This window comes from Grammomys surdaster, unplaced genomic scaffold, assembly GCF_004785775.1.
Source record: "Grammomys surdaster isolate TR1022 unplaced genomic scaffold, NIH_TR_1.0 136, whole genome shotgun sequence".
Lineage (NCBI taxonomy): Eukaryota > Metazoa > Chordata > Mammalia > Rodentia > Muridae > Grammomys > Grammomys surdaster.
In genome coordinates this window covers 16,581,080-16,587,933 of record NW_021604594.1, presented here as the reverse complement: position 1 = coordinate 16,587,933, position 6,854 = coordinate 16,581,080, and the positions used below count along the sequence as shown (strand labels likewise).

At 36.5% G+C, this 6,854-nt stretch overlaps 1 pseudogene; it reads right to left on the bottom strand.

Moving 5' to 3' along the window:
- Positions 1–1,659: 1,659 nt before the first annotated feature.
- Positions 1,660–6,854, bottom strand: part of LOC114617323 — a 77,424-nt pseudogene continuing 72,229 nt past the window's right edge.

Here is a 6,854-nt window from a genome sequence, read left to right as displayed (position 1 = left end):
ACCATAAAAATTAAGCTTTGCAATTTATAGTATTTCATAAGGAAAGCAATCTACAAGGTCATTCTAGTATTTAAAAAATACCTTCAAAAACTAGATGAAAATTCCATTAATCCAATCCTAAATTTAAAATTGAAAGGGAAATCTGATTACAATTATTAATCCTAAGTAATCAGAATAAATTGAAGCCTACGAAATCACAGTCCAATTCTTCTTCCTTGCATTGTTGTACTGAGTGCATTCAACTCACGAGAGGAAAAATGAGAACACTGTGACCAAACTAAAAGTACATGGAAAGAGGGTCTGATTGTTTAGGGAAACGTGAAGATCATTCAGTAGATGCAGTGGATGACCAAGTAACTGTATCACTAAGTTGTAAAAACAGATAAACCGAGTAAGTCAGAAACTGCAACCTTCCTGCTTTGTTGTTTGCATCCACGGCCAAAGGTTTCTCATGATGTGGCTCATTGGAATGAGTTATGCCCTTTCTTAGTTTATGCTGTTGTTTGCTCATGAATAAATTAAGAACATTTACCAGCATAGGTGAGAGAGGTGAAGATGAAAACATAGAAGCAGAAGGGTCTTAACGTTCTTATTCTAAGTGAACTTCTTCCATAAATGCTGTTTGAGATTCTATTCGTTATTCTAAATTCAGTAATGCATCATGTATAAATAAGAGTTGTTAAAATGTGTTCCTCTTTACAGCCTCCACTCGTGTACATTATTTTATAGTCTATGATAAAGTGCCTTATTAAATGGTCTGTACTCTGGTCACAAATCCTCTTTGCGTATTGTCTGTCTGATCTATGAGGATAATGGTGCTTTTTTTTTTCTTTTTGTTCTTTATCAGTAAAATGGGAAGCAAATAGATATCCTGCTGCAGAGATTGAAGGATTAAGGAATGCATGAAAATATGCAAACAAGGATGTGAGCCCTGTGATGACTAACTCGAAACGTACTGGTGATTTTATTATTTTTATATAAGAGATAAGATGGTCAAATGCTTGCTTCTTTGTCTTGGTGGGAGCATGGATGGAGACTTTCACTGACCACAGATGCATGCTGTTGACTCCCAGCTGTGATTACAGCCTATCATGACGTTTTACATAGCTCTGCGAGACCTAAATACATGATGGAAATGTCCTCTACATTTTCATAAAAGTCATTCATAATAATGTTTATCAGTACACGACCGGGTGCAGAGCTACTGGGCATGCCAGTAGGGTCTCCCTTCCAGCGTGATGATGATCCACCCGCCTCACTCTCTATATAAAGTGGCTCGACCAGCTTTACATCTGTTTAACAAGATTATCACACAGCTCACAGCCCTGTCTTGTATGTGTGAATATCATGGCTTTCGGAAATACATCTTTACAAACTAACAGTGTCTGGCTCCAAACAGCCTCTGACATAGACTTTAAAATATGCAATTGGTAGGCTTAATTATCTCATCCACTGGAAAATGTCTATCTCCAGAGGATGAACCAGAGGGAAACAAAATATTACTATCATTCTTTTATGTTTTTGAAGGTTTCAAGTACTTTATTTCTTTATTAGTTTTTCAGTCTGCCACAGTTTAATGAGTACATGATTCTTTGACTTGGCATTCACTTATGAGTTAGTTTTGAAGCAATTCCTTGATTATTGTACCAGCTGACGTGACTACTGATCTCGCCATTCCTGTGGGGTGACTCTGCCAACAGGGGACAGGTTCCACTCTATTCCAATTTGTGTGGCTGTATATGTCCATGTAGATACAAAGAAGATGCCTCCGCCTGCTAATATAGCATTTCCATATTTATTATGGAAATTAGGTGTCCTCTTCTGATTGCTCTGCCTTGCCACCACTTGCTGAATGCTTCGAACTTGGAGACGGCTTAGTGTGTTTTTATCCAAGGGCAACATCGTGGAATCAGAGAAGGAACTGCAGCTACTACAGCTGCTACCTTGGTGCAAATTCACCCCAGCTACCCTTGCAAAGAGTCCTGAAAAACAAAATGGCTTTCAGCGGGGATGCCTAATGAGAATTGGTCTATTACTATCATTCTTAAATCCAGAACCTTATATCCAGAATTATATTGTTTTAAAAATTTGCATATAAATCAAAACATCACACACCAAAATTAACCAGACCCAAACTCTATACAACTTAATGAACTTATGAGCATACATACTGATACAGCTGGCATTCTGACTTGAAGCTGTGGACTGTCACATTAAATCTTACAGTTTCAGTATTGAGTATATTTTAATAAAACAAATGGTGTACGTGTCACACAATAAAGAAGTTTGGACTCTCATTCTCAAACTTCTCATTTAGGAGGGTCTGTAAGGGCCCAGGAATCTAGTTTTTATTTCACAAGACATTGCAAGTTGTGAATAAGGCTTTTTTATTACTGACAGTAAAACTCTTGCTTATCCCAAAACTATTCATAGGTTTTGTAATGAACATGTCTTTTTCCTTCTTATTTTTAAGAACTAATACATATAAAATTTACCCTGAAAATAACTTGTTGATCGCATAAATATTGTATATGGAGAAATAAGCCTCTACAATTAAAACAGTACACTTTGAAAACTTGATTAGACTTCTCTGATTGACTAAACTGGTTAATTGCTGATCTCAATTATGAACTGAAAAGACACAAGCTAAGGAGAATTTTAAGGAATACAGGTTTAGTAGACTTATGAGAATATCATATTTTTAAAATAAATAAATAAATTTCAGGACGGCGATGCTAGCAAAAAGTTACAGGTCCACTCAGTGACTTGAATGAGGCATTCTTCTACAAGCTATCAGCAGGATGAGTGGTTGGAGATGTACTGTTATTTGCACTTGGTCATCTGCCCTGGCTCACTTTCCTTTCTCCTTCTCTATAAGGTTGTGTGAATATCTTTAGAGCAAAGCCACTTGCTCCAGGATTGTCCATGCATTATGTGTTGGGAGTAAGGGGTAAAGAAAATGATGTCATCATCACTGTATTCACACCTCTTGATGCTTTGTCACCTTGCAAGATGTAGCTGTGTTTATATCACAGCTTAAAGAAGAAGTGGTGGAGAGAGTAAATGTATCTTGCTGTTGACTTCTTCCAACTCTCCTCCAGGTCTTCAATAACACAGGGCTTAACATATATGTCCATCACATGACATATCACATGTCAATATCCTTGCCATTCTCTTGTCCCTATAAACTGAGCACACTATTTTAATATGTAGCTACTGCTTATAATAAACAGCTGTGAAAATGATCTATAGTATAACTGAATAAGAAATCTTAATAACTTCAAGAAATAACAATGAAACCTCTTTTTTTCTGTCTTAGATGTTGGGATAAATACTGTCATGTCCTGCATCCTACCCACTAACCAAAATATCTAAGAAATGCTTGGTACAAAGACAGGCTTTTATGAAGGGTAAACTATTAAGTCGAAAGCACCTAGATTGTTCTCTATCTGAAAATGTCAAAATAAATCAAACTGTTTTCTATCTACATAAAATACCTATAATATAAGTAGGTCTATATTTTAATATGTAATAATTATATTGAAGACTGTCTTCTTTGTACCTAAGGCAATCTATATGTAGAACAGATGGATGAGACCAGATTACTAATGACATACAGGTGAGTTAAAACCAAGCATCCTTAGTTTTACTTTGGTAATGATCATCTGGGTATAGTGGTAGAACAATGTGACTAAAAGTTGGAGGAGCTGATACCCAGAGGCCTCTTGGCCTGAGTCTTAATTACATAGCATATTCAGCAATAGGGATTGCCTTCAACAGGTATGTACCTAAGGGCAACAGCAATTACTTAAATTCTTATTTTTTTAAAGTTCTTTTTAATTTATTTTTTATTTGTTTCATGTATGTGAGTACACTGTAGCTGTCTTCAGATAGACCAGTAGAGGGCATCAGATCCCATTACAGGTGCTTGTGAGCCATAATATGGTTGCTGGGAATTGAACTCTGGATCTCTGGAAGAACAGTCAGTGCTCTTAACCACTGAGCCATCTCACCAGCCCCTGCTTAAATTATTTAAGAGTCTCCTAGACAGTCCTGACCAATAATTAAAAGATGGCTTCTCATCTGCCTTTTGGTGTTATGGTGTTAGGATTTTTGTTAGATCATCTGCAGTTTTTGGAGAGATCATTGCCAGCCCATATGGGAAAGTTTTCTTTAAGCTCTATACTTAAATTTGTATGCAGAGCTACCTATAATTTTAAGTAGATAGTTAACAGGTTGATTTCCTATGATGTTTTCAGATATCTTTACTCTTTTTGTTTACTAACACTCCTTCTGAACTTATCTACTTCCTCCTCATGCATTATAGATTACCTTCTTTTCTTCCCTGTGAACTGCTTTCATGACCAAAAGGTGCCATGCAACATTCCAGAGGGAAACAAAAACATTCCTATACAACTATGGCACCTATAAATAACAACAACCACCACAACACGATAACCCAGAAAGTGCAGTAATGGTATATCTATCTTGTTAGTAACCAACAACTCTATGTACTGTACAACAAAACATCAATGCCTGGTACTAGAAACCTACCCAAATACTCATGGCTAATGAAGTCATGAATCTTGGAGAAGACCTACAAATGACATTTTACTAAACCACTATAATCCTTAAAGACATTATAGATATTTATCCTTATACCCACATAGAAGTGTAGTTCTTATTCCTCATCAACAAAACTTTTATTTGTAACAGACAAAGATCATTCTGGAAGATCACAACCAATCAAAATGAAGAGTTGATGTAAAGTCCAGTCCCAACTGATACATCTATACTCTGAATCCTGCACCTAAGCCTCAAGGATATTGTAGAAGCAGGAATGGAAAGATTATAAAAGACAGAGGAGTTTTCTGTGAGATTCCTGAGATTCTGTCTCCTAGAAATGGCAGAAGCTATAGCATAATTTTTCATTTCTAAACATAAACATTTCCTAAACATAAGTTAAGCAAGAAGATGTCAATGGACATGCTAATGTGGACTGGAGAATGCCAATGAAACCTCAACCTTACACAATGAATTAAAAGCAACAAAGGGATGCTGAGTATAGGATGAATAGTCAGTCTTCCTTGGGAAAAAAAACACACCAATTAGTTATTCAGAAACAAATAGTTACTGCTGAAAACATAAATAAGTTATTTTTTGCAGATTGAGCAGGTTTTTCTTAGGACTGTGTATGTGAGTGAGTGTGTGTTTGTGTGTGTGTGTGTGTGAGAGAGAGAGAGAGAGAGAGAGAGAGACAGAGAGAGAGACAGAGAGACAGAGAGACAGAGAGAGAGAGAGATAGAGAGAGAGGGAGAGAGAGACAGAAACAGAGAGACAGAGAATACAGAGAGACTGAGTGAGAGAGTGTGTATACATAAAAAGATAAGTCATGAATTTGAAAGAGAGGAAGGAATAGTGTATGGGAGAATGTAGAAAAGAATGGGAAGAGAAAATGATGTAATTGATTACAAAAATAAAATAATTAGAAAAAAAAAGAAGTTTTCAGGTTGGGAAGATAATTCAGTCTATAAAGGACCCAAAGCTTGCAAACCTGAGTTCAAGACCCAACTCACACAGTCAGCTAGCCATATTGATTTGTTCTTATAATCTCAACCGTGAAAAGGGGAAGAGACCTGAAGAACCTGGAGTCTGTCTGGCTTCTCCCCCTCACTTAATCTGGGTGTGCCAGATCCATGTGAGAAACCCTGTCTCAGAACACATGGTAGACAGCTCCTAAGGAATCAGACCTTAAGTTAACTGGTTAATCCCTGGCTTCTACACACATACATGTGCATAGAAATGGACAGGTGCCCTTTGCTCACACATGCACATAAGTGTACACACACATACACTCACACACACACACACACACACACTCACACACCGTAAAGAATATGCTTTCAATGGATTTCAATTAATCAATACACATGTATTGACTGATATTTCAAACTCTCTTGCATACTTCCTCTTACGACACACGTGCTTCTGTTCCTAATTGACATCCTTCCTTAAAGCTCAATCTTGTCTCAAACATATCTGGTATTTTTTTTTTTGTACAGAATATGACTTCAGGGATTAGAAACATTCAAATTAATTTCCCACAGGTCATGCAATGTTTTGGAAGAGATATCGAGTAGCATGCTAAGGTTACTTCATTTAAGAACATTCTTAATTAGTCAAATTAACTGAGCTTCCCCATAGTAATTTACTGAAAAATGTGAAGTGAAGTCAGGTAAGATGTTTCCTAGTGAATAAACAGAAACTCTGCCCTTCTAACCCTATTAGACACTTAACTAGTCAAGTTGTCCTTCAAAAATTATTACATTAAGACCCTGAATAAATGAAGCAGTGAAAATTGCTCTGCCCTGGATGATTTTATTCAGAGATTTATTATTATCTACCAAAAATGCTCAGCAACTGGCATGACTATTTTTTTCCATTATTAGTGTCTAGCCTTCTCCAAACCTATGAGCGTCACCATTGTATGCCTCTAAACACTCAAAGCATCAAGTCCTATTAGAGACAACTCAGATGTCATCTTCCTTAGGGTCTCTGGAACAAACCCAAGACATTTTAATGAAGTAGAATTATTTCCAAGTCACAACTTTTAAAACTGTGAGGCAAAAGTTCTAACATTCTCCAAGAGTAACCCAGAATGCAATGGTGCTAGTAGGCTGTCTTAAGGCTGTAGATCACTCAGAACTGCATAGAAGGCATTAACACTACATACACTACATAGCTAATAAGAAAATGTATTTAAATTGTCCCAAAAATCATGAATAAAAGACATTAGGCCAATATTTTCCCTAATTGCATCATTATATTCTAAGTAAATTTCTTGGAGACTTCTC